A 20,609-nucleotide genomic window follows, 5' to 3' on the forward strand; every position below is an offset into this window, starting at 1 on the left:
ATCCTTTTAATGTGCTCTTGGATTCTGTTTGCTAGTATTTTGTTGAGGATTTTTGCATCTATGCTCATCAGTGATATTGGCCTGTAGTTTTCTTTCTTTGTGACATCTTTGTCTGGTTTTGGTATCAGGGTGATGGTGTCCTCGTAGAATGAGTTTGGGAGTGTTCCTCCCTCTGCTGTATTTTGGAAGAGTTTGAGAATGTTAGGTCTTAGCGCTTCTCTAAATGTTTGATAGAATTCACCTGTGAAGCCATCTGGTCCTGGGCTTTTGTTTGTTGGAAGATTTTTTATCACTGTCTCAATTTCAGTGCTTGTGATGAGTCTGTTCATATTTTCTATTTCTTCCTGGTTCAGTCTCAGAAGATTGCGCTTTTCTAAGAATTTGTCCATTTCTTCCAGGTTGTCCATTTTATTGGCATACAGTTGCTTGTAGTAATCTCTCATGATCCTTTGTATTTCTGCAGTGTCAGTTGTTACTTCTCCTTTTTCATTTCTAATTCTATTGATTTGAGTCTTCTCCCTTTTTTTCTTGATAAGTCTGGCTAATGGTTTATCAATTTTGTTTATCTTCTCAAAGAACCAGCTTTTAGTTTTATTGATCTTTGGTATCATTTCCTTCACTTCTTTTTCATTTATTTCTGATCTGATCTTTATGATTTCTTTCCTTCTGCTAACTCTGGGGTTTTTTTGTTCTTCTTTCTTTAATTGCTTTAGGTGTAAGGTTAGGTTGTTTATTTGAGATGTTTCTTGTTTCTTGAGGTAGGACTGTATTGCTATAAACTTCTCTCTTAGAACTGCTTTTGCTGCATCCCATAGGTTTTGGGTCGTCGTGTTTTCATTGTCATTATGTTTCTAGGTATTTTTTGATTTCCTCTTTGATTTCTTCAGTGATCCATTGGTTATTTAGTAGTGTATTGTTTAGCCTCCACGTGTTTGTATTTTTTACAGATTTTTTCCCTGTAATTATTATCTAGTTTCACAGTGTTGTGGTGGGAAAAGATACTTGATACAATTTCAAGTGTTTTAAATTTACCAAGGCTTGATTTGTGACCCAAGATACGATCTATCCTGGAGAATGTTCCTTGAGCACTTGAGAAGAAAGTGTATTCTGTTGTTTTTGGATGGAATATCCTATAAATATCAATTAAGTCCATCTTGTTTAATGTATCATTTAAAGCTTGTGTTTCTTTATTTATTTTCATTTTGGATGATGTGCAATTTTTATTTTTTAATAGTTTCTACCAGTTATGCTTGTTTTGCTGTGGGGGCAGGTCTGCCATTCTGGAAGTGGAGCCGTTCTTCAGTATCTGTATTTCAAGTGCAGGAAGAAGGAAATGGCTTTTGAAGTAATCAGGTGAAGAACTCTCCTAGATTAAAAAATTTTTATTCCATTATATATTATACACAAACAAAAATCTAAGTAATGTATACTGCATACTTAGAATATGCTAGTAATTGTTTTGAGCACTCAGAAAATATTAGCACATTTAGTCCTCTATAAGTTGCATAGGTTGCTTTATCACGCTCATTTTATAGATAGAAACAGAGGCCCAGGAAGTTTCACTGATTTGCCTAAGTTTGCATAGCTAAGAAGTGGAAAAGCAAGGATTAAATAAAGGCAAATTTGCTCCACAGGCTGCTTTTTATTTCACATTTCTTTTTCTATGAATAGATAACTAGATACTTCAAATTTGGTTCATAAAGTTAAAAAAAATCAGTCCTGTTTTTACTTAGGATTATGTGGTAGTCATATTTTTTACCTTAAACATTCTTTGAAAATAGTTTCTAATATTTAGCTCCATAATCTTGTTCCATCTTGCAGTGTAGGAAAATGCTTGTCTCATTATCTCCTATCACTAAATACAATACTGTCTTTTAAAATATAATTGTCATTCTCTTTGTAAAATATTTTCTCTTATGGTTGATTTATCTTATATCTACATTTTATTTTTACATTTGTTTCATTACTTAGTATTTTAGTTCAGGCTGCTATAAGAAAATACCATAGACTGGATGACTTAAACAATAAACGTTTATTTCTCACAGTTCTGGAGGCTGGGAGGTCCAAGATCAAGATGCCAGCAGATCTGTTGTCTAATGAGGGCCCACTTCCTGGTTTGTAGATGGTCACGTTCTTGTTGTATCCTCACATGACCGAAAGATAACTAGCTCTCTGGTCTCTTCTTATACAACCACTAATCCATCATAAGAGCTCTACCCTCATGACCTCATCTAAACCTAATTAACTCCCAAAGGTCTCACCTCCAAATACCATTACATTGGGGTGAGATCTCAACACATCAATTTTAGGGGGAAACAAACACTCAGTCCATGCACTAAGTGAACAACAAAGAATTTTCTCTTACAGTTCTGGGGGTCAGAAGTCCAAAATCAGTTTTGATTTTGGAGCCATGCTCCCTCCAAAGGTTCTAGGAGAGAAGTCTTTCCTTGCTTCCTACCGGCTCAGCAGCAGTTCCTCTGGCAGGGCATGGGGCACAGGTGGCTGCCTCAGTGTACAGTCTTGCAGCAAATGCAGTCTCCCCAGTGCCCAGATCTTGCAGGCAGAGAGGCCAGTAGAAGCAGCAGCTTCCCCAGCACCAGTGTTGGCTGGTTTTACGCGGAGTGCCTCTGTTAAGACACCTCCTCAGCAAGTTCCGGGGGAGGATTTCTGTTTACTTCCATCAACGAGGCACCACAGTGACTTTTCTGCCATGCAGTGAACCACAGCCAGGTTCTCTGCAACAAAGTCTGAACCTCAGTCCCAAGGGGCCTCTGGGTATTCCAACTCAGCCTTCGGGCTAGTGGTTATTAAGATCATATTTTATCTGCTATTCTGTATTCTACAGAGTTCTCTTTACCTCATCAATCTCTCAGTTCCAAGCCCCTGTTATATTTACAGTCTTTTCTTTTAAACTTCCCCTGTTCAAATGACCATGTGGTGCCTCTCTCCTGACCGGACCCAGGCTTATCCAGCAATAGAAAGCATTGTTTTCCAATTCTTTGTGTATCTTAGGATAAATATCCCTACTAACAATTAGCTACACTGATGTAATTTTTTTAAAAATCAGAAAAAGTTGTTTTAAAAAAAATGTATTTTATTTATGTAATCCTATATAGCTTTCAGTACCACACGAAAAACCAAAGAAAAACAAGTAAGGATGTTTTCTCATTTAATATTATTCATCTATAGGAAAAAAAAATCCAGTAAAAAATATGAAAAATGTGAAGCCAGAACTTTCATGAAGAAAATACTTGCCTAGTTTGTGTATAGCAGAGAAATAAAAGAATCAAGTCAATTTTACAAACCACTAGAAATGGAATAAAAAAAGAAATGGCCTCATCTAATGAATGACCTTCAGATGATATTTTCATTACTTATTCTGTCTTGTTAATATGAGTAAAAAATATAAATAAACATTTATATAATAGGGCAGATTCAAATCAAACAGCATAGAGCAAGAAAAAAGGGAAAAAGAAAATATTTTCACACCTTATTAAGTGGGCTGACATGAACAACTGCTAACAAATAACTTTATCAGAAACAAATTATGAAAAAGTTTGCTCATTTTTATACTTTAATTATCTAAAAACAATCTTCTCATTCAATATAAAACATGCACAGAACTTAGCAAATTAATAAATGTCTTTCTCAAAGACTCTTACATGTAGATAATAATAATATCAACAAAAAATATCTCTCCTAACGAACTATCAGAAAGAGAAGTTAAGAAAATAATCCCATATACAACTACATCAAAAAGAAAAGGAATAAATTTAACCAAGGAGGTGAAAGACTGTACACTGAAAACTATATGACATTGATGAAAAATTGAAGAAGACACAATAAATGAAAAGATATTCTGTGCTCCTGGATTGGAAGAATAAAGATTGTTAAAATTTCCATACTACTAGTGATTCCTGTAAATGCAATCCTTAACAAAATCCCAATGGTATTTTTCATAGAAATAGAAGTAAACAATCCTAAAATTTGTATGGAACCACAAAAGACCCCACATAGTCAAAGCATTCTTGAGAAAGAAGAACAAAAAGCTGGAGACATCACATTCCCTGATTTCAAACTATACTATAAAGCTATAGTAATCGAAACAGTATGGTACTGAACTAAAAACAGATACATAGGTCAATGAAGCAGAAGGGAGAGCCCAGAAATAAACCTTTGCATAATTGGTCAATTTATTTACGATGAAGGAGCCAAGAATATATGATGGAAGTAGGACAGTTTGTTCAAAAAATGGTTTTGGGAAAACTGGACAGCCACATGCAAAAGAATGAAACCAGACTACTATTTTACACCATACACAAAAATTAACTAAAAGTGGATTAAAGACTTGAATGAAAGACCTAAAACCATAAAATTCCTAGAAGAAAACATAGGCAGTAAGCTCCTTGACATTGGTTTTGATGATAATTTTTTTGAATCTGACTCCAAAAGCAAAGGAAACAAGAGCAAAAAATAAACAAGGAAGGCTACATCAAAATAAAAAGCTTCTGCACAGCAAAGGAAACTCAACAAAATTAAAAGGCAACCTACTGAATGTGAGAAAATATTTGCAAATGATATGCCTCTGATAAGGGGCTAATATCCAAAATATATAAAGAACTCATACAACTCAATATCCAAAAAACAAACAAAAAAACCCCCCAAAAACCAAAACCAAAATTCGGAAACAAAAAACCAAGCAACCCAATTAAAAACTGTGCAGTGGACATGAGTAGGCACTTTTCCAAAGAAATATGCAGACTGCCAATAGGCACATGAAAAGATGTTCAACAGCACTAATCATCAGGGAAATACAAATGGAAATCACAATATCACCTCACACTTGTCAGAATGGTTATTATAAAACAACAACAAATAACAAGTGTTGGTAAGGATATGGAAAAAAAGGAACCCTGGTGCACTGTAGGTGGAAATGTAAATTTGGTAGAAAACAGAGGTTCCTTAAAAAATTAAAAATAGAAGTACATACAATCCAGCAGTTCCACTTCTGGGTATTCATCCGAAGAAGAAAAAACACTAACTCAAAAAGATATACGCACCCTTATGTTCATTGTAGCAGTACTTATGATAGCCAAGAAATGGAAACAACCTAAAGGTCCTCCGATGGATGAATAGGTAAAGAAAACGTGGTATGTACACACACCATACGTACACACGAATATTATTCAGCCATAAAAAGGAAGGAAATCTTGCCATTTGCAACAACATGGAGGCACCCTGATGGCATTCTGCTAAGTGAAATAAGTGAGAAAAAGACATATCATATGATCTCACTTTTATGTGGAATAACAACAAAACTCCAAGTTTATAGATACAGAGAACAGATTGGTGGTTGCCAGAGGCAGGAGGTGGAGGGGTGGGCAAAATGGGTGAAGGGGGTCAAAAGGCACAAACTTCCAGCTATGAAATAAATAAGCACGGGGATATAATGTATGGTATGGTGACTATAGTTAATAATAGTGTATGGCATATTTGAAAGTTGCTAAGAGAGACCTTGAAAGTCCTCACCTCAAAAAAAAAAAAGTCCTCATTTCAAGAAAAAAAAAATTTTGTTAAGGAGGTGGTGTTAACTTACCATAGTGACTATTTCACAGTACATACAAATATCAAATCATTATGTTGTACACCCAAAGCTAACATAATGTTATGTGTCACTTATACCTCAATAAAATATTAACACATTAAAAAAGCCCACCTTCGTTTCTAACCACCCACCCTGTGCCACCCCTCAAATCCCAAACTGCAACCCTCTGGAACAGACAGCAAGAATATGCAGATTAATTAAGGTAACACTGCATGAAAAATCCTGGACATGCAAGCCATGGTCCAAGATTATTGAGATATGTTAAAATTAGCAAGAAACTAGTTCTTTATCTAAAGGAACACTATACATGAAGCAAAGAAAAAGCACTGGTTAGACATTAGAACCAGGGAGTGTCATAAAATCCCAAAATGAAACAAAACAAAAATACCAATCAATCAAACAAACAAACCCCAAAACAGCCCTTAATAACTTCCAGGCTTTTAAAAGTTTAAAACAAAAGAAAATGAAAGAATTTATCATGTGTTTCAAGGATAAATAGGCTCCTCCAGTCTCTAGTTAAACAAACTCTTCAGTTGAAGGTTCTGACTCTACAATTTTGGAAAGTATGACTGCCTGACAGGCAAAATACAGGATGAAAATAAAGATAATAGTAATTTGGTAACAAATTATAAACTCCAACTGGCCACCAGCACTTCAAAGTAACCATTAGTTAGAGTTAGTGGGGTCTGTGGTCACAGTGTTACAGAGAAGCACTATCTTCTGTTTTTAAAGTATGAAGAGCTAGAACCTTATCAATAAAGAAAAAACAGAAACGGTAGGGACTTCCCTGGTGGCACAGTGGATAAGAATCTGCCTGCCAACGCAGGGGACACGGGCTCGATCCCTGGTCCGGGAAGATCCCACATGCCATGGAGCAACTAAGCCCGTGCACCACAACTACTGAGCCTGCACTCTAGAGCCCGTGTGCCACAACTACTGAGCCTGCGTGCCGCAACTACTGAAGCCCACACGCCTAGAGCCCGTGCTCCGCAACAAGAGAAGCCACCGCAATGAGAAGCCCGCGCACCACAACAAAGAGTAGCCCCCGCTCACCGCAACTAGAGAAAGCCCGTGCGCAGCAACAAAGACCCAACGCAGCCAAAAAAATAAATAAAATTTTAAAAAAAGAAAAAAAAAAAACAGAAACGGTATTACTGAGAACAAGCAGAGTGACTAAAGAAACACAACTAATGAGTTATTTCTCTTAATCTCATTCATTTTTCCAAAAAGCACATTCAAATCAGCATTTTGTATTAACACAATAATGGATCATCTAACTTTAGGTATTATATATTCTCTTCTCCTAACAACATCACTATGAAAATAAATACGGAAAATTTTCATTTCTCTGCAAACTGAGATCGGTAACAAAGTATAATGTTACTTAACTTTAAAGATACACACAAAAGATAAGCAATTTTCCATGACCTTACACATGAATTTGGATAAAATCTCACCGTAATCTCTTTGCTGGTAGAATGGCCTATCTATGAATACATATTTTGACAAATTACTTTCTATTTCTCAGTTTTGTGTCTCAGATTTCAGAGGATAAAAAGGAAGAGTGCATTTTCTAGAAATGTGAACACCAAGCAGCAGACAGGAATGACAATTTAATATTGTAGGTATTACTGGTCTTTGGCTCAAAAACTCTGACCCTGAAAATCCTGTGACAAGATGCTCTTCAGGGGTTTCCCTGGTGGCGCAGTGGTTAAGAAACCGCCTGCCAACGCAGGGGACACGGGTTCGAGCCCTGCTCCGGGAAGATCCCACATGCCACGGGGCAACTAAGCCCATGAGCCACAACTACTGAGCATGCGCTCTAGAGCCCGTGAGCCACAACTACTGAGCTCTCGAGCCACAACTACTGAAGCCCGCACGCCTAGAGCCCGTGCTCCGCCACAAAGAGAAGCCACCACAATGAGAAGCCCGTGCACCACAAAGAAGAGTAGCCCCCGCTCGCCGCAACCAGAGAAAGCCCACGCACAGCAACAAAGACCCAACGCAGCCAAAAATAAATAAATAAAATAAATAAATTAAAAAAAAAAAAAAAGATGCTCTTCAATAATCCCGCGGTGGGTGGAGCCCATTTATATCAAGGGGTCAGAAGAGACATTGGAATGTCTATCTGACCATATGTGGAATTTAAAAAAGTAAACACTATCTTCAGCTGAAGTAGTAGTAAGGTCGAAAGGAAAAAGGACTAACTAACTAAAGCTGTAATCCTAATAATTTCCACAATTTTAACCGAAACACAGAGTTTTAAATTCAATTCTTAAAGGATTAGTACTTTGATCTATGATTAAAATTTAATGAAGACTCCACAGCCAGTTTTTGCTGATTGTAAAAAAAAAAAAAAAAAATCTAATTTCATGATAACAAACTCCATGAACACTGTCAAAATTTGCTCTTTTATTTCAAATATCCATTTGAGAAAAATTTCAAATAAACATAAATCAGTAATCAACTTGTCTTACATTTTTTTTGACATGGAGATGATTTTATGTTATTTAAAATGGAATTTAACCTGTATTAAATTCAATTTTCCACTTCAATCAAGACTTCTATAGAAAAATACTGCATGTTTGCTCTTCCTATAAAATACAGCAATTATCTACCTTATTTATTACTTCCCAAAAGCAAAATCAGCCCAATTTCAACACACCACTGGAATTTAGGAGAAAGTTAATACAGGCACATTTGCAGTTAAGGAGAGCACATATGTTTTACCTTGCCTTCTAAGGCTGTTGGACTACAGATACCAAGGACGCAATGCTGAAAAGGATTATCAGGCTCAGCATAAACACATACCACAATCAATTAATTATGTCTGCTATGAACACAGGCAGCATACACACATGACATATTTCATCATCCCTCCTACGGAAGCTGTTGGTTAAGAACACATTTTAGTGGTCAGACAGCCCTGGGTTCAAATCCTGGTCTCTCCACATATTAGGTGTATGACCTTAGACAGATTACTAGCTTCCTTGGCTCTAAAATGGGAATAATAATCCTTAAATTTGTCAGAGCTAAGTTACAATGAACATGAAGACTTAAATACAACCTGGCATGCAGTAATTACTTTAAAATAGCTACTACTTGTAATATTATAGGAGTTTGAGTCTTTCAGGGCTCATTAGTGACTGATCACTGAATGTGATCTTGAAAGGCAGGTCCCTGCCCAAATCTGCTGCTGTGGTGAGTGAGCTCTCACTCAGCAAGTCACTGGATTTACGGCACCAGCCAGCTGTGGCTGCATCTGCTGAGCAGAGGCACCGGCAGCTCACGCAGGGCACACGGACACAACTCCATGAAGCAACAAAGGGCCAGGGCCACCCTCTCATATTCCCCAAACCAACGCTACAGGTCTGAGGTCTGTCCACGCAATATAGAAATGTGCCATTTACTCAGAATGAGGTTTAGGAAAATAATGGTTACAAAAATAGAACCTTTTTACTCTTCCTGGGACCACTCACCTACCTACCAAGTATGGGATAGGAACTGGTAATCACACTCTTCTAAGAATTTCAGAGTCTTAATCTAGGCCTACTCAACGCCAGCGGCAGTGAAAGAAAACAGACTTCAATCAACATGAAATCTACTTTAATGACAAAGTATATATATATATATATATAAAATGAAAAAAAGACCTTTAAAAATTTAAAGCTAGATAGAAAATGCTTATGATATATAACCAGGAGAATGAACAATATCACTAAAAGGAAACTAGATCCTTTTATTATAAAAAGTAGTTTTCAACAGCTAAAACAGTGTCTAATATGACAATACTGCTTGAAATTCTGACTCCATGATTATGATTTCTAATTAACAGAGTTGGCTACTACTCCAGGTCTTATTACAGTATATGATTTTACTGAGCCTGAGTAAATCTGATTGGAAAGCAATGAAAATGGAAGGACATAGGATTTAAAGAGTCAGCAGACCTGGGTTCACTGCTTATTTTAACCTTTTAACCCTGAACTTCCTTAAACTCATGGATGCTCATTTCTCCATCTGCAGAATACTGATAAGACTATTTCCCTCTTTAGTTTGTTGTGAGCATCAAACTAGACTCTTCTACTTCAAAGTGTTATACGAACACTAAGATGCTGTCCCACCAGGTGACTACTGCTAGAGAAGCCACATCTTACCATGGGTTTATGAAACAGACTTGGATTATTGGGAACAGGAGAGAAGCTGGGAGGGCAGTGCCGTGGGCACACCACACAAGAATAAGTCTGTTCTCATTACTGGGCACAACTGCCAAGCTCCCTGAGGACGAGCCCATGCCAACACAGGCCCTGTGGATAACAGGCTACTGACTGTACAGAAATCTCACCTTTTTTAAAATTCTGGAGATAGTTTCCTTTAATTTGATTCTATAAATTTGGGTGGTGGGACAGAGCATGAAGATGGACAAACTCACATGAAATGTAATATCACAGATAAAGAACGCCCAAGAAGAAACAAATCTGGATACTAAACATAGTCCCCACCAATTTTTAAAAATCCAACTCACTCACGTGATTGGTAAAGATATAAATAAATAACAAAATAATATATGAGCCCAGTTATGTTTAGGTGTCAAGAGTGACATATAGACATGAGGTCAGATGGGAAGATGTCTTCTATTCCTCCATCTGCAGAAATACAAGAAGCTGTTTACAGCCATTGAAAAAAGGCTAAATAACTACAGTTCACAGAGCCAACACTCAAGCGTTCATTGCCGGTTATAATGCTATTTGGGGAAGAAGCGGAGATTGAGTTTCCCCACTTTTAAAATATTAAATGCCTGACAGCTTTTGTTAAAGTATTAACAAGTGCTAAGTGCTTTGAATGTATCAATTTATTTAATTCTCCTAATAATCTTAAGAGACTGGTACTATTATTGTCCCTACTTTTTAGAAGAGGAAGCCATGCCACAGAGAAGCTATAAAACTTGCCCAAGATCACACACCTCATTAGGGGAAAAGCCAAGACCTGAATCTAGGCAGTCTGCAACCCTGAATTAATATATACTCTGCCATCTAATAAAATAAACAATTAAGCAGACTCTATACTTGTTTCAAAAAGCATCTCCTAAAGGCCTACTATTGCTACATGTATGATAACAAAACCTTTAAAGACACTAGATTTAAACAGAAGTTCATGGGTCATCTCCATTTATTAGTTCATTAATCATGTCATCACATTTATTTGACTCAGGTGCTTGTGGGATTGGACGTAAAGAGGAAGCAAGGGCCTAGGACAGTAACTACCACTATCAAAAATAATATTGCTCATCTGGGAAATATCTGACTAGTCTATTCCCATCTTCATAAACAGGATTGATTCTAACCAGTCTCCCTTGTATTCCCACTCCCTGTACCCTGGCCTCGTAGGGACCCAACAGTCCCTTATGTTGCCCCTTGTCTATCCAAAGGCTCCCATCAACTATCTCCTGCTCTGCCATCACCAACAATAGAATTTTGCAGCCCAGAAACACTTTTCTTCTTCATCAAGACCTCTTTATGTTGGTTCCAGTGGCTGAAGTCGACTAGACATTAAGGGGGAAGAGGAATATCTGACTAACTAAAGCACATTAACTTCATCTCCAATTGGTAGTATGAGAAGAGATAATTAGGGCAAAGAGCTTTCCTACGGTCCCTTAAACAAATCACAGTGCCCATTCTCAGGGCTGGGGGAATTCAGGGGTGGCAAGCAAGGCACAAGATGTAAGGAGGCATCATTGTCAAGTGCCAGTACTACCTGCACGACTCTGAGAGTGAGTGCCTCCTTACATTTTGTGCCCTCCTAGGTGCCTCACTTTACTTATTGTAAAGACCTTGCACCATTCTGCCTGCAAGTCTAAACGGTTAAGATGGTCCCAGTGCACAGGAAGGAAAAACTTTAGCTGCTCTCTGGTCACTGCCTAAGGAGAAGCGACTGGTTCTACCTTCCCTTCTAATTTTCCACTAATTTCTAATTTAGTTTCTGGCGAAAATCTAAGCTCTTGTTTGGTGGCTGACCAACTTTCCTAAACAAAAAAGAAACACTAGTGAGTGAGAAAGCCTCTGGCCCCAGGGCCTCAAAATCTATTAGGTATCAATTAGCTCTTCCAGGGTTGCGGCAATCAGCTGCCTAGAAAATGAGCGCTACAGCCACAAGAGTCCCGTGGGGGACCAGGGTGCCGGCCCGCCCATATCTGCTCCAACATCACCACTCTGTCCATTGATTTTTATACTGGATCAGAGAATAAACCAGTAGCTACATTACCATCTTAAAAACAGCAACAACAAAAAACAAAAACAGCTTTCTTCTGATCCCACTTTCCCCACTACCTATCCTTCATTTCTTGTCCCTTTTCATTTTCCTACCTCCCACTCTACTGAGCTCGTTCCTGTCAGGCTCTTACCCCCATACTCCACCAAACCCCTTCATCAAGGTCACCGATCACCTTCATGGCGCTAAATCCAGAGTCAGTTTACCCCCCTCCCCCCTCCTCCCAACACACTTTCTGCTTTTGGCTGCTAGGACACTGCGCTCTCCTGGTTTTCCTCTGTCTTCACTGGTGTCCCTTCTCAACCTCCTCTTCTCTATGCTTTCCTACTGTCTGAGTGTCCCAAATCTGTCCTTGGTTCTCTACTCTTTCTATCCATATTCACACCCTGGGCGATCTCATTCAACTTACCACAACTTGAAATGCCATATACTTGACAATTCCCACATTTATATTTTTAGCTCACCTCAGCCTCACATTCAGATGCCAACACAACATTGGCACTTGGACGTCCAGTAGGCAACTTGAACTCAACATGCCTCAAAAGGAACTCTTGATCTTACCTCCCTAATCTGTTGCACCCACACTCTTTCATCTCAGTTCAAACCACCCAGAATGCACCCTTTTAGGTGCTTAGGCCAAAAGGCCTACAGTTAATCTTGACTCCTCTCTCTCACTACCCATCATCCAATCTGTCAGGAAATCCTGCTGGCTCCACCTCTACCCACCCTACCATACTCTCCCCTGAGTTATTCCAATAGCCTCCTGACGAGTCTCACCGCTTCCACCCGCGCTTCCTCCACCTCCAAATCTCCCATTCCCAACACAGAAGCCAGAAAGAAGAGAAATAAAAGAAAACAAACAGAGACATGAACTTAAATACGTAAATGACAAGACATAATGAAGTACAGTTGACCCTTGAACAGCATGAGTTTGACTGTGTGGGTCCACTTATATGCAGATTTTTTTTCAGTAAATACTATAGTACTACACGATCCACAGCTGGTTGAATCTGTGGATGCAGAACTACGGATACAGAGGGCCAACTATGGGACTTCAACATCCTCAAATTTTGGTATATGAGGTGTGTCCTGGAACCAACCCCCCACGGGCACTGAGGGATGATACTCACACCTATATCATGACTCCAACAGTTATAAGTGCAGGCTGCTAACAGGTACGTTGATAGGAAACTCGAATACTACAAGGGGCACTGCTGTCTAGGACACAGTTTTTTAAGTCAGGGGACAACTCTTTTTCAAGTTCTGCATTAAGTACGTTTTCCCTTAATTTACATAATAGTTTCATTCCTGGAAAACTAATTGTATTTTAAGACAATGCAAAAGTGCTTTGTGTATGTGTGTAAAAAGTTATGTCCAGTTGTGGACTTTCACTGGTAAAGCACAGTGGGCCATTTTTAAGTTTTTGTGTGGGACTGACCTGTGCATGACAGGATGGCTGGCCTCTCTGTCACCCATGCACTAACTGCTGGTAGTACCTCTTCAATCACTGTAGCCACCAGTGATTGAATGTCCTCACAAATGGCATCGCAAATGTCCCAAACACTCTTGGTAGAGGAACCTCTCCTGCTTAGACACACTACTCTAGAAATAAAGCCTACAATCCTATAGCATCTGCTGATTCATAGTTTGATCAAAAGAAGTGTGAGCAACATACTGAAAAGCACAAAGTGCTATCCATCTTGAGCAAGGGAGTAAAATTTATTCAAGATATCCTAGTATACCCATCGGTTCTTAGCCCAGATAGTCCCCTTGTCCTAACATGTTGGTGAGCTTGGCTTTCTTGTGAGATGGCAGTGGGATTATAATAGCTGGCAACTACACATGACACATAACTTGAAACCTTGGGAATTTGCTACTATGTAAACCCATTTTGCAGTATGGGGAAGTACCAGTGTGCAGGGAAGAACACTGGACTGACTGGGAATCAAATGATCTGGGCTGTAACTCAGGTTCTGCAAACAAAGAGATGTATTTACCTATTTGACCGATCTTTACCTACTGGCTAGGCAGCACTGGGACCACAGAGAAGAACAGAGAATTTTTACCCTAGAGAAGAAGTCTAGAGGCAGCAGATCAGTCCCCAAATGCATCTTTCTTTCTTCAACCTCAAATCTGAATCTTTAAAGTACCTTCCAAGTAAAAAATAACATTAAGATTTTATGTATATGCTTGCAAGATGCCATGGTGCTTCACAGGGAAAATACAAAATGAGGCCGGCAAGATGGTGCCAGAACTAAGGTAAAGTCACCCATATGACATCATTTTGCTTTTCACATGAGGATATAAATATAACATTACTATATGAAATTACTACTTGGTTAATAGTAAAAATCACTATTTATATTTCTGCTTTTTGATATAATGGAAAGATAGAGAGTATACATTCAAATGATCCTTGAAAGCAAAATGGAATAGAAATGGCAGTTAATACCAGCCTGTTTTTCTGAAAGCATTATTATTTGTTGTATCAAAAAAGTACAATCTTTAATCATTTCATCCGTCACACAATTCCCATTCTGACAAGGCAAAATTTGCAAAGAATCTGCACAGTAAAACTGTCCAGTGGCTGGAGCAGCTAACAGGAGAAAATGTTAAAGTGAAAGGAACATTAAATCAATGGCCTGGAAACAGTATAGCTTTGAATGTTATCTATTTATACCTATTTTTTAAAATGAGAATATTTTAAAGTAGCAATATCCTTTTGAAGAATAAAGATATGTTAAATATTTAATTTCTTGAGACTATAAAGAAATTATCAAGAATAAAAAGTGTGAATAAATTTTCTCCTTACAGAAATATCTGAAGTTTAGGTTACTTCAAACTATCAATATTTCTACTTATCCTCCAACTAGAACTTTGTTTACTTATCAATAATTTTGATCCTTTCAATTACCATAAAGCCCAGAGCCCCTAAAAGAAAAGCTTGTTTCTATCAAACTAGAATATGAATCTATTTTTTAAAATCAGCCATTTCCTTCCCATCCATATTCATATTCACACCAAGATGTACTTGTTTATCCCCAAACACATCATGCTCCTTATGTGCCTTTCTAGATTTTGCATATGCTATTTCCCAGGCTATTTTAGAAGGCCTTCTGCTGCCTCCCTAAAGACCTACTCACTTTTAAATACTCAGCTCAAATGATCTCCACAAGCATCTCTCCTTAACCTCTGCAGTTACAGTACTTCCCCATGTGCTCCCATAGCACCTCCTTCATTCCACTGTTGTGTAATTTATAACATGACCATAACCATTCACCACCTGTCTATCCCCCAGTAGACTCTGTAAGCCAAAAGACTGGGCAGTACCATGTCGAAAAGAATTGCTAATGAAATGAACAGCTATGGAAAATTATGGTGAAAGGCTCTTACCCTTCTGCAAAAGATCCAAACCTTAAGGTCTACTACTTCCTCCAGATTTGTGTTATTTTTATTTTTATTGCATATTGATTATTTGGCTGCGTCGGTCTTAGTTGTGGCACATGGGATCTTTCGCTGAAGCTCCTGGGCTTCTCTCTAGCTGTGGTGGGCGGGCTCCAGTGAGCTCTGGCTCAGTAGGTGCGGCACGCGGGCTTAGTTGCCCCACGGCATGTGGGATCTTAGCTCCCCAACCAGGGATCGAACCCTCGTCCCCTGCATTGGAAGGCAGATTCTTAACCACTGACCACCAGGAAAGCCCCCAGATTTGTGTTATTTATAAATTAGTATAAGAAAATCAAATTTGGTATGTATATTACGTATATTCTATCAATTTTCAAGGTTGAGCTAACAGATTTTTTCCCAAAAGGAGAAATACATCTCTACCATTAATGTCCAAAACAAGTGCTTCTGATTCACACAACGTCTATTAAATGCATATAAACATTCATACTTAACAGATATTTCCCCTATTTAGATTATGATTCATCCAAAAAAATAGGAAGCACAAAAGAAAAAAAAGCATACCACAGAGAAAGTAGGTGTGGTTACTGAACACCACAATTCATGCCTTTCAATGTCAAAAAGTGCTTAATTGAAACAATGTAGACTAAACCTCCACTGTAAACTGTGGAACCATGTGTGCAGTCAGTTATGATTGCCACCTACAATGTCTGGTCAAAAGAAACAGAAAGGAAGTATGAGAGGTAAGTGCATAATGCAGCAGAAACATCTACACACAAAACTTACCCATCAGTGCCACTAAGGTAATTTGCACAGATGGCGAGGGGATTTAACAGGTATCCAATTTCCAGATGTATACTCCATGCTTTGTGAGATCACAATTTCATTTCATCTTTACAGCCACCCTGTGAGATAGTTATTGTTAACCTCAATTTAATGATTTAATGATTTCTGATAAGCTCAGAAAGATAAATGTGACCTTACTTGTCCCATGTCCACCCTCTCACTCAATGGACAATGGCCCGAGTCCTCTGAGCCTGCACCACAAATCAGGCACTAGGGATATAGGTATACCCAGGGTGACCACTCATCCGGGTTTGCCTGGAACAGCAATGGTTTACATTGTTATCACAGCATAATTACCAACAGTACCATGTTTCACTCTCCAAAGTGTCTGGTCTGAACAATTATATAGTCTCCTTAAGTATAAAAGAGTGAAAGTCTACTTACATAAAAATATATCTAGCCTGTGTCTGAAACAAGACTGAAGCATTTGGGAAAAATGGCACTATTTTAATAAAAATGATGACAGCTATCATTCATTGAATTTTTTACATACAAAGTCCTTTACATATATAATTTACTCTTACCCAACATTCAAGTGAGAAAACTGCAGTTTAGAGAATTCAAGGTCACACACTTAACAATGGGTTAAGCTGATTGGTACCCAGATTGATGAATCCTGATGATATGTGGCAATTTCTGAAACTACAGACACAGCTCTTTGGGATATCCTGGAAGGAAGGGATAAGGATGAAGTGAGCGGCCAGGAAGACTACCAAGGGTGCCTTTCTTGCAAAGTGAGTCTCTTTCCTCTAACTCCTTGGTCTTTAGTGGAACCACTAAGTGGGGTTGTGTGTGTGTGTTTGAAATAGAAACCACTTTTAAAAGAAGCAGGTTTCACACTGGGCAAAAGTGAAGACCATACACAGAGGCAAGTCAGACAGATGAAGGGATGCTCACTCGACACAGGACTCTAGACTGAGCAAGATCACGGGGAGATTTTAATAAGTTTTGAAACTGGAGGTTCAGGATAAGTTTCCCTAAATTTCTAAGAAGCAAGTACACTCCAGCTGAAATGTGAAAGAGAGGAGGAGTGAAAGAGACGGAGTGTATAAGTTCAGCTGTTGATATAACATGGTATTACCTGGCAGTAAAAACTTTGTTTTTCCCATCTGATGTGAACCTTTTTTACTTGGTGAGACTATATGTTCCTTAAAAGCAGAAACCATGAACTCCATCCTCTTCTATAACTTTCACTAAATCCACTTTAGATAAAAGAAACTGCCTTTGCAAAATTAGAAAGAGGGTTATAACATTATTAGTACCTTAGTAGATCTTAAAAACAAAAAATGATTTTGTATATTCTCCCTATTGCATTCAGGTAGATGTAGGCACTGTCTCAATTTACTGGGATAGAAACCAGGTCATAGAGAATGACTCTACTAAAATGATAGTCACCGGTGCAATCAGGAGGAGATGCGATCACAGTCTCACGTAATTACATACTAACCTCATTTTTACAAACTCAGACACATGGAAGAATGCAAACCAGCAATAAATATTCACTGAACTCTGACCAATTCAATGCGTAATCTGATAATCATATCTGCCTTTAAGATTATTCTGGCAATTAAAGGAGTCAACCTGCAAAGAATCCTGTGTAACACACACACACACACACAGATCTATAAATTTAAAAAAACATAAATACATGTTCTTTGTACATGAAGATACCCAAGAAACTGTTAACAATGGTTACCTTTGATTGAAGGATGAAAAATGAAAGGAGGTAACCTTATTTTGCGTTTTATACCTTTCTATACATTTTAAACTTACTGGATTACTTTAAGTTAGTAATTGTTTTAAATACAGACGTTAATCCTTAGTCACAAAGGGGCTGTGGTGCCCACAAATCCATTAGCATTACTGAAAAAAACAAGGTCACCATTAAGAGCCATATTCAGGAAAAACAGCACAAGTAAATTAAACAAAATAATACTTAAGAATTGAGAGGCACAGTATCTCTGAAAGCGGAGACGAGATAGAAGGGAGACTGGTTATTTCCTAAAAATTCCTTAAATTTCCTGCCTGGATATAATCATTGTAAACAAAACAGTGGAGTCAATGGGGAAGTGGAGCAGAGATAAATAATAAATCAAAATATCTATGGAATTAAAATAAATGTCCTAATTCTCTCATTTAATCTATACAGACTTTAACTTTGATTCAATGTCATTGGCAATCAATATTTGAACATTTAAGCTGCTGTGACACTTGATATAACAGGCACAGGGAAAGGGCTAAGATTTAAACCTAGGGACACACTGCTCTTTATCATTCCCAGGGATGCTGGACCCCACCCTTCCAGGGAACACGATCCCGATACACAGGTATATACCACAGTCTAATATGAATGGCAGCCTGTTCAACCCTGCCCAGAGACTGATGATCTTGATTCATTACTTGATTCTGTGTATAGTCCATCTCAATAAATATATCTTTATGGTAATTTTTTTTCAATAAGGCATATGATGAAATCTTAGACATTTGGTCAATCTTAGATTTTTTTTAAAAAATCTACTTTCAAATTTCTGAATACAAATACATTTGTTTTAGAGAATCTGTAATAATAATGTAATATTAGTAATAATAATTATTTTCCTATAATTCTACCACTTGGAGATAATCATCAACACTTTTGTATATTACCTCCTTGTTTATTTTCTGCATAAATACAGTTAAAAAATACAAGATTATAATTTATATTACATCCTTATGCTGTCACTTTTTAGATTACTATCATTTTTCCATTCATTAAATAGTAAAAAAAAAACTATCTACAGATAAAGAAGTAGGTAGACAGACAGACAGATAGATTCCATTATTGACTACAGAGTACTAGTCTACCTTCTAGGTGCATTATATGAGCATTTTGATCTTTCTTACTTCTCCCACTGCCAACGATACGAATTACATATGTCTGCTTATGTTACATTTTATGTACAGGTCACTCATATATATGTCATGTACATGTTTTTTTAATCTTTAATAATGTGATATACTAAATATGATATTAAAATTAAACAAATCTTTAGATCTACATCTGTTTGTATTCTTTTTTAAACTACTAGGAACTACTAACTAATTTTTCTTTTTATTTTTATTTTATACTGGAGTATAGTTGATTAGCAATGTTGTGTTAGTAGCAGGTGTACAGCAAAATGATTCAGTTATACATATACATATATCTGTTCTTTTTCAAATTCTTTTCCCATTTAGGTTATTACAGAATACTGAGCAGAGTTCCCTGTACTATACAGCAGGTCCTTGTTGGTTACCTATTTTAAATATAGCCGTGTATACATGTCAATCCCAGACTCCAAAGAAGACATACAGATGGCCAAGAGGCACAAGAAAAGATGCTCAACATCGCTAATTATTAGGGAAATGCAAATCAAAACTACAGTGAGATATCACTTCACAAGAGTCAGACTGGCCATCATCAAAAAGTCTACAAACAGTAAATGCTGGAGAGGGTGTGGAGAAAAGGGAACCCTCCTACACTGTTGGTGGGAATGTAAATTTGTACAGCCACTATGGAGAACAGTATGGAGGTTCCTTAAAAAACTAAAAACAGAGCTACAAACTAATTTTTTTAATTAGGTGTTGATTATTTTCTTACTGACCTGAAGTAGTTCTTTACATATGGGTATTAACTCTAGTTATATATATGATAATATATATATATATACATATATATAGAATATTTTGTGATTTGACATATGCAAATTTTAATTATTTTATTTTTAATGTAATTACATATATGAATCATTCCTTTTTAAACCTTTGCATCTGTATTTTAGTTTATCTTTCCCTAAACCCAAAATCAGATATTTATGAACATTCTCTTCTAGCATATTTATTACTACATTTTTATATTTATAATTTTTAATCAATAAAACATCCTTCTGGGCTTTCTATTCTGTTTCAAGTATTTGTCTACTTTATCAACATCATATTTTTATTATTATTATTTTTTACAGATGGAGAATATAGCCAATATTTTATAATAGCTTTAAATGGAGTATAATCTATAAAAAAATTGGATCACTATATTGTACATCTGAAACTAACGTAATATTCTAAATCAACTATACTTCAATAAAAAAATTCTGTCTTTGATTTCTGATAACTTGACTGTAATGCATCTTTCTGTGGATTTCTTTGGGATTATTTTATTTGGGATCCTTTTTTTTTTAATTTTTGGATTTTATTTGTTTTTTTATACAGCAGGTTCTTATTAGTTATCCATTTTATACATTAGTGTATATATGTCAATCCCAATCTCCCATTTTAATTAGTATCTTTATATAAATATTTTTTGGCTCTTATTTTATAAATACGAAATTCAGAATCACTGACCTGTGAAAATTTCCTGCTGAGATTTTGATTATATTAAACTTACAAGTCAATATAAAGAGATCGAAAATAATTAATGAATTGTCTTCCATACTGAGTCTCTGCACCCTGAGAGAAAAGTTTAATGGTTTTCTTC

General features: G+C 37.1%; 1 protein-coding gene across 3 annotated transcripts in view; it reads right to left on the reverse strand.

Moving 5' to 3' along the window:
* The window catches only part of RASSF8 (Ras association domain family member 8), a 126,210-nt gene that overhangs the window by 60,387 nt on the left and 45,214 nt on the right, over positions 1 to 20,609 (reverse strand). Inside the window, exon 1 of one of the 3 annotated variants that reach the window (XM_061205224.1) lies at positions 16,058 to 16,134. The exons of the other annotated variants lie outside the window; for them this stretch is intronic. The gene's annotated coding sequence lies outside the window, so the exon portion shown is untranslated. Of the gene's footprint in view, positions 1 to 16,057; positions 16,135 to 20,609 lie in introns of those variants that run through there. 3 annotated transcript variants of the gene reach the window in all.

This window comes from Eubalaena glacialis, chromosome 11 (assembly GCF_028564815.1).
Source record: "Eubalaena glacialis isolate mEubGla1 chromosome 11, mEubGla1.1.hap2.+ XY, whole genome shotgun sequence".
Classification (NCBI taxonomy): domain Eukaryota; kingdom Metazoa; phylum Chordata; class Mammalia; order Artiodactyla; family Balaenidae; genus Eubalaena; species Eubalaena glacialis.